Here is a 20463-nt window from a genome sequence, read left to right on the forward strand (position 1 = left end):
AGCCTCAGAACAAACTTTAAATTGAAAAGATTATCCTCTCAAGTCAGGCTGTAGAATCTGTGGTTCTCCAGGTGTAGCCCTACTCCTGTCTTCACCAGGCTCTGTAAAATTCACCAATGATATGAGATGTGAATTGTAGTTCATCAACATGTGAAGGAGCACAGGTTACCTAAAGAATGAAACCTTCACATTACATGGGGACTCTTCACATAATCCAAAAACCAGAAAAAGCTGTGTTGCCAATCACATGGAACTGCTTGCATATAGGACATTGTCCTCTTTTGACTACTGCTCTCCCAGTAGAGATAAGGAAGGATCACTATAAGTCACAATAGACTTGACAGGGCATAATTACTGTACAGTATTTATTTTCAATCTGAAACATTTAGCACCCAAATCAACCTTGCATGGTCACACTTCAGCAAAAATGATTTTCACTCTTTCATCAGAGACACTGCAAAGAATGGTGGTGGAATGCTTTGAAGGTCCACAGAATGCCTTTCTACTTTATTTTTTTAAATATACACTGTACTCATGAAGCCAATAGGCAGGGTCATGGTGCTCCAACTCATCATAATAATTGTGACGACTTGTTATCTCACTCACTTTTTCACTCCCTACTATTTCAGTGTTTTCCCAATATCTGATGTTAAAACCAAGCAACCTCACATCAGACAAGAGAAGATAAAGATAATTAGGATGTTTAATAACTAGTGTGTGGGAATGGCAATCTACAGTAGCCCCCTATGAATTCAAATTTTGTTTCCCCATTTTTTGGGACCCAGTCCGAAGCATTGGTGAGAAAGTGGCAGGCAATACATCTTACAGAAAACTCCACTACTTTCTAATGAGTTGTAAAATGGATGACAGCAGCCTTTTCTTTCTCTTCTAAGCCTATTATTTAAGCAGGCTGGTAGAACACATTTGACCATACCGAGCCATGTTACTTTTACATTTCCAAATATCACCACAACAGAAGCTGAAGCGGATTGATGTAAGTGGCCTCCTTGTCACAGTGATGATGTTTGAAGGGGACCTAAAACACATACTGGTTAAAGGAACAAGAATTAATCCTTACTAAAGCTTTTATGTTTACGTGATTCTATTTGACAGTAATCACATATATATTCAAATGTGAATAACAACCATGCAAATGTATACCTGGGTACATCATACAAGGACACCTACCTATGGTACATACAGTACAAGGAATTATTCGGGATGCTTCGCAGAATTTCAGTGTCAGTGCCTAAGTGGTCAAAAGTTTTTCAGTCGACATGCTAGATGCTCAGTGGACACAATCTTAACAGTGCGAATATATGCACAGGCAGCAGTGTGAAATGGAGTGCTCTTATGGTCAAGAAAAATGCACAACATGCATATTGATGAGGTGTTTCAGCTTGTGAACAATGATGGAGAAAGTTTAAAAACTGATTGCAGAAAATGCATTCCCCTCAAGGGGGACATATACACAATATCCTATTAGAAATAATAGACGAACTGTCTCAGAAACTGGGAAGAAGATGAAAAATTCTCATTGCTCCTTCTACTTGAATACTAATACAGGGCAGGGGGAGAAATAAAATGTTAGGCTTCAAGTTTTAATAGCCAGTTCTTCCTCCAAATGAAAGAATTATTGCAGAAATGCATAGCTGCTTAGAATGAAGATATTGATACAATGATTTCTTGGGGTTCTGGCAGAACCTTCCACAATGGATACCCGGATTACAGATTTACACCTCTGTAAATGCCTCTCAGGCATTTTTTTCTGCCTTATGAATAAATAAACCAATGCCCCTGGAAAGCATTGATCTAAGAGGAAAAAATCAATATGTGTCTGGCATGCAACAGACTTTCATTCAGCTATAGTCTGTCTAAAATTTATAGAGCAATTTTAACGACAAACAAGGAGCTGAGAGGAAGAAAAACCTTGGTATTTTAAAATACAGGCTTTGAAGCTGCTCTTTCTACACTGTGACTTCTATTTGCAAGAATAATTATTTTCTAAATGATTGCACCCACTAGTCTGTGAATAGCTGTTGGATGGATTCTAATATTTATACAAAGTGATAGTAAATTGATATTAAGCTTGATTCTTCAATTTGCTTTAGTACACACCAGTGTAATAAACTAATGGCCCACTTAAAAACTATATTCACCAACAACTTCTAAAATTATCTCCTTTCTCAGAGCTGGCCCTTCAATGAAGAAAGGTGAATCAAGTTACCTCAGGTGGTGAAATGTGATGGGCTTCAGTTTTCTTTGATTTTCTAACAATTTTAATGTACTTCAACAGCAAAGTAGAATGCATATTTCAAGAGGTACATATAATGGTGGTCTTCAAGTACCCAAAAGGCTATCAGGCAGAAGATGAAGCTGACTTGTTCATTATTAGTCCAGGGGGCAGAACTAATGAAGAGAAAGGGTAAAAAGGCAGAACTAGGATCCAACTGGAAGAAAATTCCTCATGAGAAGAAAGGTTTTGATAGTGGCTTTGCTGGAAGTATCAAAGCAGAAACAGCTTTTTACAGGGATGCTGTAGCTACAACCTGTACTACAATCTCCAGATCCTGCACTGAGCAGTTCTGGTCAAATCGTCTTTGAAATGTCTTCCAACTCAACAATCCAACTAACCTTTAGCTCTTTTTGTATTGTGAACAAGGTGAGCCTCGTGTTTCTTGTCCTTTCAAATATCTATTTAATTCTATATTGTTGATTACCATCATCACAGCATGAAGAGACAAAAAAGAGACAAGAAAGAAGAAAGTAAATTCTTTAGGTGACATTGTCCTTAGGCGTGTGAAACTTTTCTTTCCTTCTGCCCCTGTTCTTCATGTTTCAGCATAATATGTCTTCTCTTCACACACTAATTGCCGGGTAATAACCAATTTACAAGACTTCCATTCTCTAAGCTGTCGTTGTTGTTGTTGTTTACTCATTAAGTTGTGTCTGACTCTTTGTGACCCCATGGACAAGAGCACACCAGGCCCTCCTGTCTTCCACTGCCTCCCGGAGTTTGGTCAAATTCATGTTGGCAGATTCGGCTACACTATCTGACCATTTCGTCCTCTGTCGTCCTTTTCTCCTTTTGTCTTCACACTTTCCCAACATCAGGGTCTTTTCCAGGGAGTCTTCTCTTCTCATGAGATGGCCAAAGTACTGGAGCCTCAGCTTCAGGATATGTCCTTCCAGTGAGCACACAGGTTTTATTTCCATCAAAATGGATAGGTTTGATCTCCTTGCAGTCCAGGGGACTCTCAAGAGTCTCCTCCACCACCACAATTCAAAGGCATCAATTCTTCGGCGGTCAGCCTTCTTTATAGTCCAGCTCTCACTTCATACATCTCTACTGGAAAAACCATAGTTTTGACTATGCGGACCTTTATTGGCAAGGTGATGTCTCTGCTTTTTAAGATGCTGTCTAGGTTTGTCATCACTTTCCTCCCAAGAAGAAGGCATCTTTTAATTTCGTGGCTGCTGTCACCTTCTGTAGTAATCATGGGGCCCAAGAAAGTAAAATCTGTCACTGCCTCCATATCTCCCCCTTCTATTTGCCAAGAGGTGATGGGACCAGTGGCTATGATCTTAGGGTTTTTTTATGTTGAGCTTCAGACCATTTTTTGCGCTCTCCTCTTTCACCTTCATTAAGAGGTTCTTTAATTCCTCCTTACTTTCTGTCATCAGAGTGGTATCATCTGCATATCTGAGGTTGTCGATATTTTTTCTGGCACTCTTAATCCAGTCCAGATTCCTCCAGTCCAGCCTTTCGCACAATGTATTCTGCATATAAATTAAATAAGCCAGGGGACAATATACAGCCTTGTCGCACTCCTTTCCCAATTTTGAACCAATCAGTTGTTCCATATCCAGTTCTAACTGTTGCTTCCTGTCCCACATATAGATTTCTCAGGAGATGGATAAGGTGGTCAGGCACTCCTATTTCTTTAAGGACTTGCCATAGTTTGCTTTGTTCCACACATTCAAAGGCTTCTGCGTAGTCAATGAAGCAGAAGTAGATGTTTTTCTGGAACTCTCTGGCTTTCTCCATAATCCAGTGCAGGTTAGCAATTTGGTCTCTAGTTCCTCTGCCCCTTCGAAATCCAGCTTGTACTTCTGGGAGTTCTCGGTCCACATACTCCTGAAGCCTACCTTGTAGGATTTTGAGCATAACCTTGCTAGCGTGTGAAATGAGTGCAACTGTACAGTACTTGGAACATTCTTTGGCACTGCCCTTCTTTGGGATTGGGATGTAGACTGATCTTTTCCAGTCCTCTGGCCACTGCTGAGTTTTCCAAACTTGATGGCATATTGAGTGTAGCACCTTAACAGCATCATCTTTTAAGATTTTAAATAGTTCCACTGGAATGCCATCACCTCCTCTGGCATTGTTGTTAGCCATGCTTTCTAAGGCCCACTTGACTTCACTCTCCAGGATGTCTGGCTCAAGGTCAGCAACCACACTATCTTGGTTGTCCGGGTCATCCATATCTTTCTGATATAATTCCTCTGTGTATTCTTGTCACCTCTTCTTGATGTCTTCTGCTTCTGTGAGGTCCCTCCCAATTTTGTCCTTTATCATGTCCATCTTTGCACAAAATGTTCCTTTAATAGCTCCAGTTTTCTTGAACAGATCTCTGGTTTTTCCCTTTCTATTATTTTCCTCTATTTCTTTCGCTGTTCATTTAAGGCCCTCTTGTCTCTCCTTGCTATTCTTTGGAAGTCTGCATTCAATTTTCTGTAACTTTCCCTATCTCCCTTGCATTTTGTTTCCCTTCTCTTCTCTGCTATTTCTAAGGCTCGTTGGACAGCCACTTTGCTTTCTTGCATTTCCTTTTCTTTGGGATGTTTTTTGTTGCTTCCTCCTGTACAATGTTATGAGCCTCCATCCATAGTTCTTCAGGCACTCTGTTCAGCAAATCGAGTTCCTTAAATCTGTTCTCCACTGTGTATTCATAAGGGGTTTGGTTTAAATCAGGGGTCTCAAACATGTTGCCCGGGGCCATTTGTGGCCCATCAGATGATAGTTTGTGGGCCCCCCTTGCCTGCCCCCCTGAAGTGCCCACACGTCCTCTGCTGTCAAGAGTCAGGCTGGCAGGCTGCAGTTCAAGATGGAGGGTGCAAGAGGTGCTGTCTTGGGGGAGAGCCAGCGAGCGAGGCACGCTGCCAACCCTTTTCCCTGAGCGCCAAAGCCGCCACCACGCGATGCCTGAGAGTGGAGCTTGCTCCCAGCCTGTCCTCAAAGAGCACCTCCAACAGCGCCGCCAACAGCAGCTGCCGCTGCCACCTCTTCCAAGGAAGTGGCTCTCTGGCTCTCTTTCTCTCTGAGCACCCGCTCGGCCAGCGGCCACCTCAGCACCCAGCGGTGCATCCTCCTCCTTGGAGCCCCAGCCGGGCTAAGAAAACTCCTTGGCGGCTTCCTCGGGCTCTTGTTCCACTTGACGGAAAATCTGATGCGGCCCAGCCTCTCCCAGAATCTGCTTCCAGTGGCCAACAGGTAAAATGAGTTTGAGACCCCTGGTTTAGATTATACAGTGGGGTCTTGACTTGAGAACTTAATCCGTATTGGAAGGCGGTTCTCAAGTCAAAAAGTTCTCAAGTCAAATCTGCATTTCCCATAGGAATGCATTGAAAACCATTTAATCCGTATCTGCTCTTTTCCGTCCATAGAAACTAATGGGAAGCTGCTATTCCGCCTTCGACCACTAGAGGGGGGAAATTTTGTTTCCTTTTTTCTTAGGTCAAGAAAAGTTCAGGGAAGGCAGAGAAAATACAGTCCAGGCAGTACAGTACCAGGCAGTCCGAAGACTGTCTCCCAATCCACTCTCTAAACGCTGGGAGGAGTGAGGAAGCAGACAGGTACCCTTTTCACTGGCCAACAGTTAACTGAAAGTTCACTTTTTGCACTTTCCCTGCCTCCCACGTGGGTTTTTTTCAGTTCTTAACTCAAATCTAAGTACTTAAGTCAAGTCAATATTTTCCTATGAGAGTGGTTCTTAAGTCAAAATGTTCTTAACTCAAGCCGTTCTTAAGTCAAGACCCCACTGTACCTGACTAGCCCAGTGGTTTTTCCTACTTTCTTCAGTTTAAGCTTGAGTTTTGCTATAAGAAGCTGATGATCAGAGCCACAATCAGCTCCAGGTCTTGCTTTTGCTGACTGTATAGAGCTTCTCCATCTTTGGCTCCAGAGAATATAATCAATAAGATTTTGGTATAGCCCATTTGATGATGTCCATGTGTAGAGTCGCCTCTTGTGTTGTTGGAAAAAAGTGTTTGTGATGACCAGCTTGTTCTCTTAACAAAACTCTATTAGCCTTTGCCCTGCTTCGTTTTGAACTACAAGGCCAAACTTACCTGTTGTTCCTTTTATCTCTTGACTCCCTACTTTAGCATTCCAATCACCTATAATGAGAAGGACGTCTTTCTTTGGTGTCAGTTCTAGAAGATGTTTGAAGTCTTCATAGAATTGGTCAGTTTCAGCCTCTTCAGCATCAGTGGTTGGTGCATAAACTTGGATTACTGCGATGTCGAAAGGTTTGCCTTGGATTCGTACTGAAATCATTCTATCGTTTTTGAGACTGTATCCCAGTAGGGCTTTTACCACTCTTTTGTTGACTATGAGGGCTACTCCATGTCTTCTACGGGATTCTTGCTCACAATAGTAGATATGATAATCGATTGAATTGAATTCGCCCATTCCCATCCATTTTAGTTCACTGACGCCCAGGATGTCAATGTTTATTTTTGCCATCTCCTGTTTCACCACCTCCAGCTTCCCAGGGTTCATAGATCTTACATTCCAGGTTCCTAGGCAATATTTTTTTTTGCAACTTTCTCTAAGCTAGATACAGCAATAGCTGTGGATGGAAGCTGAATGGAGGTCACAGTGACTTCAGCGTCTCATCACAGTGACTCTCTTCTTATGGGTTTTAATCTACATTACAATTTTAAGTAACTTTGCCTTCACCTTGCTGGCTTTCCACACTTACTCAAAGGTCTCAGAAGATGGTTTTCAAGTCAAATGTCCACTGGGTCCCATTTGGTCACCTGCACAAGCGGAAACACTGTTGTTTTAAGTGCATGTTTCTTTGAATCTGACATGTTTACTGCCTTACTTGAAAACTATGAGACGAAAGCATAATCTTTACAGAGAACACATGTAAGACTCTGAGTAAACAAACCATCTTTTGATTCCAAACAGAAAGAACACATCATTGTATTTTCTCATTCCAATTCATGTGCACTACCTTCACTGTCTAACAGATGCCGCTAACTAAATGCCTTCAACCTCTTAAAATGCAATATCAACTAGGCAGAAAGCAGCAGCTGACATGCTTCAGCAACTCAAGTGGACGGATTGTAAGATTTTGTAGACGTTTTCTATTACTAAGTAAGTTTTGCAGATGGGGCAGTTTGTTTGGATCTATCTGGCAAGACTTGTCAACAGAACTGATAAAATGTGAGACTGCTTTAACAAAGTTTGTACAAGGAAGAGGAAATATTGGGTGGCGGCAAATTTTTTGTTAATATAAAGAGTAAGAAGGATGCATTTATGGATTATCCACGCTGTCGCTCTGCTATACAACAAACAGACACAGACTCTGCTTAGGATTTGGCAGGTGCCTCAGGGGAAAAGGCTGCCGAAATACATTTTGATAAAAGTGGGCAGTGACTTCAATCATATCAGATTCCGAACCCAATACTTAAACAGCAAAAATGAAATAATAACTGCCTTTATCACACTCCATATATTTGATTGAAATTCTGCCTCAAACACCAAGAGAAAGCAAAGGGCATTCTTTTTGTTTTAATTGGTGTAATGTGATTTCTTCTAAGCTCCCCGCTGGAGACAAAAATCTCCTTTCATCAATAATGCTTTTCACTTTCTGATAACAAACCATATGCTAATTTCATTTTTCAATTAGTAACCTCAGAGCTTTATTTGAACTTGAGCAAGGGAAATCCACAGGTCATGGCCTCTTCAAGAGAAGTATGAAGCACTGATAGAGGACAACATCTTTCCAAATTTCCCTTCAGGCAAATTAGGGAGGAAAAGAAAAAACAAAAGAAACTATGAAGCACTTATTAACAAGTCAAAAAGTCTGTTCAGTTGCAGCGCCCCAGCTGTGGGAATTCTTTCCTTAGGAGGCCAAGTCTTCCCTATCCTTGTTCTTCTTCCACCAGCAGGCAAAAGCCATTCTCTTTATGCTCAATTTTGACATCTGACTGACCAGCTCTTAATGGGCACTGTGACTGTGCTTTTAAAAAAAATCAATAGTGTTTTGATGTTACAATTCCTTTAACTGTGCTTAAACTTTGTGTTGCATTTTTTTTACCCGTACAATATTAGTTACTTTTACTGAGCACTACCTTTAGTTTCAGTTTTGGGGAGAAAGTGCCAATCAAATTTTTAAAAAAACCAAACCAAAAAATAAATGTAGGGTGCACAAACTGTGCACCCCAGTTCTCCACTAGCCTCCTCTTTCCCCAGAAAAAAATAACAATACCACTCCTGGGAGCCTCCAAGAATAGTGATTCACTGTTTAAACAGTCTGCAGCTCTTCCCACACAGTTTAAATCCTCCAAATACCCATTCAGCAAAAGCTTCAACAAAAAAGAAGAAAGTCTAAAACTCAACAAAGCCTGGCTCCCAGCAATGAAAAATACAGCCTGAAAAAGGTCAACGAACTCTATCCAGCCATAAGGACCGGTGATCAATGCACACAAAAGACTAGCTAACGACACACATCAATCACAGTGACAGATCATCTCCCCCCTTATCAGAACAGTACACCCATAACAAAAAACAACCTGATCATCATAATCACCCACTCTCCTGAAAAGGACTAAAAGCTGATCCCACAGCTACAAATTCTCACACACCACATCAGAACACAGACAGAGTTCTAACTCCTGTCCTCTGAAGATGCCAGCGACAGAGACTGAAGAAACGTTGGGAAGAAAAATCTTCAGAACATGGCCAAACAGCCCGAAAAACCTACAACACCCATCGGTTCATGGAAGAGTTTGGTAGTATGTTTTTTTAAAGTCTCAAAAAAATATCAAACAATTTTTTTCATCACCCCTATCTTTTGCCAAGTGATCACACACATTTTCAAGTAGACCATAAATATCCTTAGCTTAATGTACGTTTCCAGGTATCAGGGGGTGGGTGGGTTGGTGGTAAGTTAACACAGCACACAAAGGAGCATTAAGAAAGCTTCAATAAAAGCCACATGTAATGTTGTTATTGAGTTTAATTGCTCAGAACTGGTGACTCCATAAATTGTAAATGTCTCTATTTGAGACTGAAGTAAACCCAGACTGACCTCTAGAGAAAGCAGAAAGCAGTTATATAAATAATTACCTTGGGGCCTCTGTAGTTGTTCTGACGTTGAAGTGATCTATAACTCCAAATTATGTCTCCACCTGGAGAAAGGGAAAGAGAGAAAGTTCTCACAAACCTTGGCACGTGAATTTGTAGAAGGAGGACAGATTGAAGGAAGAAGGGAAGCAAATAGTTCATTATTTTTATTTTACTACCATTTTTCTAATGAAACAAAATACTAAAATAATTTACAACATGATCCTTCTAAAAATTAAGCACTTTTAAGTCTTGTTGATTTTGGTGGAAAACATTTAAACTCTAGCTTAGCCATGCTGTTGGAATCAGCTGCTCACATAATTTTAGAAACAAAAGCTCCTGCAGAGCTAGCAGTTGGGAGTTTGATTCCCCACTGGGTCTGACAGAGGCTGGACTTAGCACACTTCGTATACGGAAATGAGATATAAACTCTGCAAAATTAAAATGTATCTTTTGATATAAATCCTTTTCAAAGTGTTCAAAACTGCATACACATAACATACTTAGGTTCCTAATTAGAGATGGGCACAAACAGGAAAATGTTCATGGTAAATTGATGTGTCAATATTCATGAAATAAGAACTTCCACAATCTTTCTGACCAACAAACTATTTCATAGTTTGTGTGATTCAGGACTTCTGGCAGTGGTAGAAGAGCCTCCGCACAGGATAGAGATACCAAATTTGCACCATGTCTTGGGCTGACTCCCCACTCCTCCCCACCCCACCCCCATGCAAGTTTGGCAAAGACTGGATTCAGGATATCTGTGTTATAGCCCTTCAAAGCAGTTCCCCCTAGGAAAGTACTCTTCAGCATGTCCAATGTCAGCTCAGACAAATCATATATCTGGACCAGTACTGCCTTTTCTACAGATCACTGCTCCTCAAAGCCTCTGATGCAAAGGTCTTTCACATCACAGGTGATCCGTTCCTAAATGGAGCTGAAAAGATGGAACCAAGGTCCTCTGGATATAAAGCATTGTCTACTAGTAAGACTGGCATGTCACAGCATTTTTCTCCTGATTATGTAAACGTGAGCAGTAATCAGCATAAGAAGTAAAATGTTTTTATATACAAATTTTAATTCATTTTTTAAAATACGGAATTGGACAATTTAATTTCTTTCACTAATCATACAAGCTCCTAGTATTCTGTGAATGTTAAACTCAGTATTGTAAAAGTATTACCCTAATTCAGACATATTTTGCAGCTGTGTCATCTCCATTCTTTTCGCACTATTCAGTGGCAAGGTCAAGCCAACTATATTTTATTTTCTGAACAATACAATTTATATTATAAACACACACACACACAAAGGAATGCAATGCAAAAATGTTTTAAAAAACACTCTTTTACACAGCTTTTATTTTCATTTTTCAGAAACTCCTCCAATGAAAACTGTAACATTAACCATTACGATTTATATAGCAAGCAAAAAAGACAACTTCTAGTCACTTATCAAATAAAACATAGGGCAGCAGCTAGTGTTGTAGTTCTGCTAGAAGAACAGCAGCATCAGTGGAATCATGACAAACACTCCCCTTCCTTCTACATCCACTGAGCAATGCAAAAGCTAGCTCTGAATTCTGGGAAAACCTCAGAACACAGCTTTCATACTGAAAGACATACAGTGGTGCCTCGCTAGACAGTTACCCTGCATGACAGTTTTTTCACTAGACACTGACTTTTTGCAATCGCTATAGCAATTCGCAAAACAGTGATTCCTATGGGGGAATTTCGCTGGACAATGTTTGGTCCCTGCTTCACAAACCGATTTTCGCTAGACAACGATTTTTACAGCTCCCTCCGCGCTCGCAAAATGGGTGTTTTTGGGACCTAAGCTTCGCAAGACAGCTATTTAAACAGCTGTTCGGCAGTTTGCAAAGCGGCTTTCCTATGGCCAATCTTCGCCAGACTACGACGATTCTTCCCCATTGGAACGCATTAAACAGGTTTCAATGCATTCCAATGGGGAAATGCTTTTCACCAGACAATGATTTCGCTAAACAGCGATTTCAGTGGAATGGATTAGCATCGTCTAGCGAGGCACCAATGTATGGGAAGAAAGGTTCTGCCATGAGAATCAACAAAATGTAGGATTTAATTCCTGTTATTTTCAGAACATTGAGAAGTCAACTGTTTCAGGCTTACTGGATAGCTCAGTGGTTTAGGTCTCTGGCTGCAGAGCCAGCAGTTGGGAGTTTCATTTCACACTGGGTCTGACAGAGGCTGGACTTGATGAACCATAGGGTCCCTTCCAGCTCTGCAGTTCTAAGGTTACTAAAACATACCAATACCTGTCATTCTGAAAGGAATAGGCACCTGAATGGCAGTGAACTGCAACTATTTTGGTTTCTGCATTTGAAGATATTTCAGTCATCCCTGTAGACAAACTGATCACACGGATTAAATGCAAAACTCCTAAGCCAGATGGAGCCACTGAAAACATTCACAGTATAATGTTGCTATGATGTAGTTCAAAGGCGCAACATAGACATGCATAGAAATGTTATTTTCCATCTTTCCCTCCTGTAAATACACAAAGACAACAAAGTGGGGACAGAAATATCATTATGGTATCAAAGACTTGTCAAAAATACAAATGATAACCTAACGATCTGTAGTTATTCCTTTCTGACCTACATGAAGATTATTTTTTTTATTTACTAAGACACACATAGAATCACAGGATAATAAAGTTGGAAAGGGCCTATAAGGCCATAGAGTCCAACTCCCCACATACTTCTGCTAAGTAATATTTGGGCCTCAGAACAAAATCCCTTTGTGGAAGTCAGGATTTTTTGAACCATTACTCATTTGCAGATAAAGTATTTCATCAGTCATACATGAAAGATGTGAACTCACTCTCATGGGGAAACGTGGTGAGTGACTGAGAACACACTATACCCCCACAACTTCCACTCTTGTGATATACTAGATTTTGGGCAAATTTAATAAGATGTCATAAAATAGCTTGGCACTAGTTTAATCTAACTGTTTCACATACTCATTCCGCAGCTGCTAGAATTATCTGGTTCAGAACTTTTAACTGGACTGCTATCTCCTTTTCAAAGAGGAACCAATATGATTATTACAAAATAACAAATTATCTATTTATTAGTGTTCACTCTGAACACTAATATCATCCCTTCTGTTTTATCCTCAGAGCAGACTATTAATGCACTTGTCCATTAAAGTACTTTTAACCCATCCTGTACTGGTAGGTCTCAAGACAGGATATATTTAATAAATTAGTAAAGCATTGGCACAAGTCAGGCCTCCAAGGGAGGATGTAAGAGAGCTAGTGTGCTGTGGATAGAGTGATGGACAATGACTCGTGAGACCTTAGTTCAAATCTCTGCTCAACTACAGAAACTCATAGGAGGATAGTGGCAGGGGTAAAACCACTCTCTTAAATATTTCACATATCTTGTCACTATACATTGGATGCAACGTGATGGTACATAACAAAATAAAGAAAGCCTTCTCCTGCATCTTAATGTTCTCTCAGAAGGGGACAGAGGGAGATCCTCCAGCAGATAGGCCCATATGAGGAGAGGTACTCTCTCAAATATCTTCATCCCAAACATATTTGCATAGAAGAGGACAGTGTGGACACACTTGCTGATCCTACAACTACTGTGCATGCTCTCCCATACAGACATGTCCCTACAATGCACAAATAATTACTGCATTTGCTTTTAATTCCTTACTTCCAAAGCTACAAAAATGAATATAAGCCTCTTGGTACCTTGAATATAAGCCTCTTGGTACCTTTTTCCCTGAAAGGAGAAGAAGATACTACTTATCATTTATGAGCTTATAAGAAAAAGAAAAACAAAACAGCCCGACAGCAGCCCATGCAGAAGTATTTATGATCCACAGGACAAGAATTTTATTTCACTCTTGCAAGCAGCCTGGTTGGGCTTAAGACTGTGGGAGACATTTAAATAGCTATCGACATACTGCTGAGGACATAATGAGAGAAGGTGTCACATGACCTCTGAGGTCACATGATTGCTGGAGCAACAGTGCTCTAAATTCTTGACAGTTAGCCTTTGCCCACTTGCTGCTTTCTTGCCTCAACAGCCACTGGGAGCAGAGTAAGTTAGTAAGACCTTGGCTTTTCAAAATTACTTACATTTACTGGTTGTTGTGGGTTTTTCAGGCTCTTTGGCCGTGTTTCTGAAGGTTGTTCTTCCTAACGTTTCGCCAGTCTCTGTGGCCGGCATCTTCAGAGGACAGCACTCTGTGCTCTGGTGTAGTTTGCTTGGGAGTGGAATATTTATGGCTGTGAGATAGGCTTTTGTCCTATTCATGAGATTGGCGATTAGTGTGTTGTTGTGAGTGTATTGTTGTGATGAGGAGATTATCTGTCACTGTGATTGATGGGTGTCATTAGCTGGTCTTTTGTGTGTAGTGATCCCTGGTCCTTGTGGCAGGGTAGAGGTCATTGACCTTTTGCACACTATATAGCGGTGCCTTGCATTACAATGTTAATTCGTTCCAGTGAAATTGCTGTGGAACGAAAACATCATAAAGTGAAATTAAAAAGCCCATAGAAATGCATTAAAACCTGTTTATTGCGTTTCCGATGGGCTTAAAACTCACCGTCCAGCGAAGATCCTCCATAGGGTGGTCATTTTCGCTGCTTGTCTTGCGAGGAATCCGTCCCTAAACACAGTGGGGAGCCATTTTATTTACCCGGCGGCCATTTTGAAACCACCAATCAGCTGTCGGAAAATCGTCGTTTTGCGAAGAATCGGTTCCTGACGCAGGGAACCGATCATCACAAAGCAAAATTCCCCCATAGAAAACATCATTTTGCAATCGCAAAAGCGATCACAAAAAGTTCATCGTAATGTGATTTCATCGTTAAATGAAGCGATCGTAATGCGAGGCACCACTGTATTTTTCAGAGCTTTAAGCCAAGTTTTGTTGAGTTTCAAACTTTCCTCTTTTTTGTTGAAGTTCTGCTGGTGCTTGTGGATTTCAATGGCTTCCCTGTGTAGTCTGACGTAATGATTGCTGGTGTTGTCCAGTATTTCAGTATTTTGAAATAGAATTTCATGTCCAGCTTGGTTTAGGGCATGTTCAGCTACTGCAGATTTTTCTGGTTGTTTTAGTCTGTAGTGTCTCTCATGTTCTTTGATTCTGGTGTGGACGCTTCGTGTTGTGGTTCCAATGTATACCTGGCCACAACTGCAAGGTATCCGGTATACTGCTGCAGTGGTGAGAGTGTTCCTTCTGTCCTTTGCTGACCGTAACATTTGTTGTATTTTTGTGGTGGGCTTGAATACTGTTTGTAGGTTGTGTTTTTTCAAAAGTTTCCCCATGCGGTCTGTGACCCCTTTGATGTATGGCAGAAATACTTTATTTGTGGGTGGCTGTTTTTCTTCTTCAGTTTGGTGTTGTTTTCTTGGTTAATGGCCCTGGTGATTTCATTACTTACATTTACCTTTCATCCAGGCTTAACCATGGACTTTCTCAGCCATTCAGGTTCATAGTTTGTAGAGATGTACTCTATATCAACAGACAGGATTGCTTCCTGCTCTGGAAACTACATTAAGGCTTTGCCTGGGTAGTGTAGGTTTAAGGTGGTGAGGTCTGGCAGGGCAGTTGATGTACTTTGAGAGGTTGCTGTTGTTTTTTAAAGGAGATAAATGGGTTTGTTAGGGGGCAGCCAGATGTAAGCTGGATTTCAATAACAGACGTCCCACACAGATGGGAAAGAGTAGCATTTGTGGGGATCCTTTTCTGGGTGCCCCCTTTCTGATGGAGCCGTGGATGTAGTTGTTGGAAATGTTGCCCACTCTGCATGATTAATCTGTGTATTTTATCCCTAGCATTCATTAGATTGTATTTGGTTAATCTCCTTCCTTATTAACCATAATTAGAAAAAAACTTTTTGTTTACGTTGCTCAGAAATGAACAACAGAAATCTGTACATATTGTTTCCGAGTCTGAAGGGTTTGAAAGATTATTGTGTCTGAAATATTTATCCATTTAATGTGTTAATATGCCAGGATCTATTGAACTGTTCAGCTTAAGAATTCTCTTTCTGGGTTGATTTCTCTTGTATTTATTTTCATATTCATAGTTTTAATTACTTGCTCAAAATTTAAAATTTAAAGAGATAGTGGTTTATAAATGTTAATACGTATCACATAACTATCTTCTAGATAAAACAACATATCTTATGGTTAGGCACTGACCTATTTATTTTGTAATACCTTCCCTTCTCATACAGGCCAAAACACCAACCATGTAAGAGATCAAATTTAATTTTAGTTTATTTTTTCCATTTTCACAACCTTGCCTCCTTATACAGCCCAAGACACTGACCAGGTAGGAGATCAAACCTAATTTTGGTTTATTTTTTCCATTTTGACAACCTTGCCTTCTTATACAGGTAAAGACATTGACCACGTAAGGAATCAAAACCAATTTCTGTTCATTTTTCCATTTTAACTGCCTTCCCTCCTTATTCAGGTAAAGACACTGAGAAGGTAAGAGATGAAAAATAATTTTGGTTTATATTTTGCATTCTTACCACCTTCCCTCCTTATACAGGTAAAGACACCAATCAGGTAAGAGATCAAACCTAATTTTAGTTTATTTTTTTCCATTTGCACTACCGTGCCTCCTTATACAGCCCAAGACACCGGCCAGGTAAGAGATCAAAACTGGTTTTGGTTTATTTTTTTCAGTTTTACTCCTTCCCTCCTGTTGTGTGATGTTTTTGTGTTTTGGTGTGGTTTTTTCCCCAGCCCCATTGCGTTCGGGCTGGCTGTGTGTATGTCAGGGTTGTTTTTGTGTTTTTGTTCCCAGCCTCATGGCGTTCCGCCAGGGATGGATGTGTGGGGGGATTGTGGTTTTTCCCCCAGCCCCATCGCATTCTGCTGGGGCTGGCTGTGGGGGGGTTGTTTTTAGTGTATTTTTCCAGCCCCATAGCATTCTGCTGAGGCTGGCTGTGTGTGTGAGGGGGTTGTGTGTTTTTTCCCCAGCCGCATCGCGTTCAGCTGGGGCTGGCTGTGTTTGGGTGCGTTGTGTCCCCCCCCCAGTCCCATGGCGTTCCGCTGGGGCTGGCTGGGTGTGTGGGGGTTTTGAGTGTTTTTTCCCAGCCCCAGCAGGGCTGTTTTGGTGTGTTTGTTTTTTGGCCCCAACACATTCCTATGGGGCTTCCAGTCTTTTATTTTTATTTTATTTATTTATTGGTATTTTTTCTGGCCAGAACGGATTAATGGGGCTTCTATATATTCCTATGGAAAATGGTGCTTCGACTTACTACCATTTCGAGTTATGCACATCTTCTAGAATGGATTATGGTCGTAAGTCGAGGTACCACTTGTAGTGTGGTTGCTGACCTTGAGCCAGACATCCTGAAGAGTGAAGTCAAGTAGGCCTTAGAAAGCATGGCTAACAACAAGGCCAGTGGAGGTGATGGCATTCCAGTGGAACTATTTAAAATCTTAAAAGATGATGCTGTTAAGGTGCTACACTCAATATGCCATCAAGTTTGGAAAACTCAGCAGTGGCCAGAGGACTGGAAATGATCAGTCTACATCCCTTTGGTAGCGCCAAAGAATGTTCCAACTACTGTACAATTGCACTCATTTCACACGCTAGCAAGGTTATGCTCAAAAAAGTATGTGGACTGAGACTTCACAGAAGTAAGAGCTGGATTTCGAAGGGGCAGAGGAACTAGAGACAAAATTGCTAACATCTGCTGGATTATGGAGAAAGCCAGAGAATTTAAAAAAAATCTACTTCTGCTTCATTGACTACGCAAAAGCCTTTAACTGTGTGGACCACAACAAACTATGGCAAGTTCTTAAAGAAATGGGAGTGCCTGATCACCTTATCTATCTTTTGAGAAATCTATATGTGGGACAGGAAGCAACAGTTAGAACTGGATATGGAAGAACTGATTGGTTCAATACTGGGAAAGGAGTACGACATGACTGTGTATTGCTTCCCTGCTTATTTAACTTATATTCAGAATACATCATATGAAAGGCTGGATTGGATGAAACCCAAACCAGAATTAAGATTGTAGGAAGAAATATCAACACCTCAAATATGCAGATGATACCACTCTGATGGCAGAAAGAGAGGAGGAATTAAAGAACCTTAATGAAGGTGAAAGAGGAGAGTGCATAAAATGGTCTGAAGCTCAACAACGACAAAAACTAAGATCGTGGCCACTGGTCACATCACCTCCTGGCAAATAGAAGGGGAAGATATGGAGGCAGTGACAGATTTTAATTTATTGGGCTCCATGATCACTGCAGATGGTGACAGCAGCCACAAAATTAAAAGACTCCTGCTTCTTGGGAGGAAAGTGATGACAAACCTAGACAGTATCTAGAAGCAGAGACATCACCTTCCCGACAAAGGTCCGCATAGTCAAAGCTATGGTTTTTCCAGTAGCGATGTATGAAACAGAGCTGGACCATAAAGAAGGCTGATCTCTGAAAATTTGATGCTTTTGAATTTTGGTGCTGTAAGAGACCTGGACTGCAAGGAGAACAAACCTATCCATTCTGAAGGAAATCAACCCTGAGTGCTCCCTGGAAAGACAGATCCTGAAGCTGAGGCTCCAGTACTTTGGCCATCTCATGAGAAGAGAAGACTCCCTGGAAAAGACCCCGATGTTAGGAAAGTGTGAATGCAAGAGGAGAAGGGGACGACAGAGGATGAGATGGTTGGACAGTGTCATCAAAGCTACCAACATGAATTTGACCCAGCTCCAGGAGGAAGTGGAAGACAGGAGGGCCTGGCATGCCCTGGTCCATGGGGTCACAAAGAATCGGATATGACTAAATGACTAAACAACATCAAGAGATACCCCTAGAGCCTGCCCCAGGGATTCACATGACGTCCAGGCCCCTCTGCAGGATAAGAGTGATTGGAATTTAAAAGCAATAAAGTGTGGCCCTAGTTAACTCCAACACTTGTGTCCGTCTCTGTATTTCAGGAGTGGGTGGTCAGAGATTAAATAACAGTGGTGGAGGAAAACACTGAATATTAATTTCATGAACTTTAAAATATCATGTGAATAAATCTACAGTGTTTGGGAAATGCATGGTATTACTGTATATTCCAAAGTGTCAATAGTCAACAAGGGACCAGAGTGGACTATTTTAACTACAAAAATCCTCAAATGCTTTCCAGTTTACATGTCTCCTCTATATTTTCTCTTTTGCATTCTTTTTCAACAGCTCCACAGTTCATCCCAAAAGCAGTCTTGACTGCCACTAGCAAAGTTCTATCTCCCACCCGTCCAAATGTAGGATATCCACAAGAATAATCACAGGCCTGACACTACACTGATTTCCTACTGATTCTGCCTCTTATCACACAAGAGGTGAATTACCGAGACAGGGCTCCTATGATCTGCATTGCTGATTTATCAAGAAAACATCAAACTAGTGGCATTTCCATTTGGACATGAGAAAAAAATCTCTCCTCTTTCTCTTGATCCTGAAGGATAGAAATCCAAGGGTTGGACCCTTATAAATTTTAAACAGAAGTTTCCAAGAGCTGCAGATGGAGATGATATTTGCAGCAATCTGTGACAGATTGTTACCGCTGATCATAAAGGTAAAAGGTAAAATGAATGGAAGAAGCAGTGCAGGAAGAATAATCAATTATTGGTCTGTATATCTTTTTGTTTGTTCCTTGTTGGCCGGCGGCAAACAAGCAGCAGCAGGAAAGGAAGAGGGAGGGAACGAGCGACAGACCGTCAAGACAGACGGACGGACGGGTGCGAGCTCTCCGCAGCAGGCTTTGAAAGGAGACGGGGGAAGGGTAGCGCACGCAAGAAGGCTGTTCTCTTGGCATCACCCCCTCCCGTGGCACATCTGGGCAGGTAGCGGAGGAGTGCCAGGCAGGAGGAAGGAGAAGCGCATGGCCAGGATGCGAGCGGGGCCCCTCCTTCACCTCAGCCACAGAGGACGAGGCGATAGCAGCAGCAGCCTCACCAGGTGACCTGCGAAGAGGGGGGGAGAGAGAGAGCTAAAAGTAGACGCCCCAATGGCGCCAAACCCCTGAGGGAGAACACTGCCAGGCAGGGAGGGGGCTCCCCTTCTGGACACATGGGTGTTTCAGGAGGGGCAGGTGGGATCCAGCTCCTATGAGGCAGGGAGGAAGCCCCACGCTCACCAAGTAGGTGCTGCCGCTGCTGCTCACGCTCCAGGTTGGGCTGAAATTAGAAGCCAGGCAGATTCTGAGAGTGGGTGGGTGTGTCACACTTGCGGGTGGCTGTGTTGCGCTCATGCACATGCACACAAGTGCAACATGCCCCTCTGCAAGTGCAACACACCCACCAGCGAGCGTGACATGCCCCTTCTGCAAGTGCAACTTGCCCTCCATGCTTGTGGGGGGTGGAGATCCATGTCCACGGCCCAGTTAAAGGAAGCCCATGTACCAGTGCTGGCCACAGACCGGGGGTTGATGACCCCTGCTCTAAAGTAAGGCCTAGCAATCCCCCTGTAAGTCATATATTTATAATATGTTTGTTTGTGCCATGTAACATTCCCCATTAGACAAGTTTTGGATGTAGCAGATAAGTCAGCCTGCACAATCAGTTGTGATACTCTTGATGGACTATTGTTCCATTTTCTCATAAAGAGCTTGATGCACCACAGAAATGAAACAGTCAGTAGAATATAAAAAGAAATCAGATCCACAATGCAGCAGACTAATACATCATTATCCAGAAGGCTTAGGAAAAATAAAGTGGCTTCACTGACAGGCAATTTCTTTAAGGCTGCATGAGAATAAAATGAACTATATCCCCAATCATATAAAGCTTGCCCAAAGGAAACTACAAACATAGACATGAATTGTAGCACTGGAAAAGAAATGAAGTAGAAATGTTAGAGAATATTCGCCTTTCATCCAAGAATGATACATGGAGCACCCCAACCACAGCGTGCCAAACAACATAAGACACATCTATTATTCACCTTCCATTATTGATAACATATCATTCCTAGGCTATCTACAGCTATTTCAGTTATGATGAAATAAAAGTTATTGTGCCTCAGTGTCTGATACAGAGGAACACTGATAGCTTTGGAAAGGTTTCTCAATACC

General features: G+C 41.6%; 1 protein-coding gene across 15 annotated transcripts in view; it reads right to left on the minus strand.

The window, feature by feature from the left end:
* Positions 1-20463, minus strand: part of PAG1 (phosphoprotein membrane anchor with glycosphingolipid microdomains 1) — a 173389-nt gene that overhangs the window by 120467 nt on the left and 32459 nt on the right. For 13 of the 15 annotated variants that reach the window (XM_078393565.1, XM_078393564.1, XM_078393552.1 and 10 more), the window contains exon 2: positions 9365-9426. The exons of the other annotated variants lie outside the window; for them this stretch is intronic. The gene's annotated coding sequence lies outside the window, so the exon portion shown is untranslated. The remainder of the gene's footprint in view (positions 1-9364; positions 9427-20463) is intronic. 15 annotated transcript variants of the gene reach the window in all.

This window comes from Pogona vitticeps, chromosome 4, assembly GCF_051106095.1.
Source record: "Pogona vitticeps strain Pit_001003342236 chromosome 4, PviZW2.1, whole genome shotgun sequence".
In the NCBI taxonomy this organism is placed as follows: Eukaryota; Metazoa; Chordata; class Lepidosauria; order Squamata; family Agamidae; genus Pogona; species Pogona vitticeps.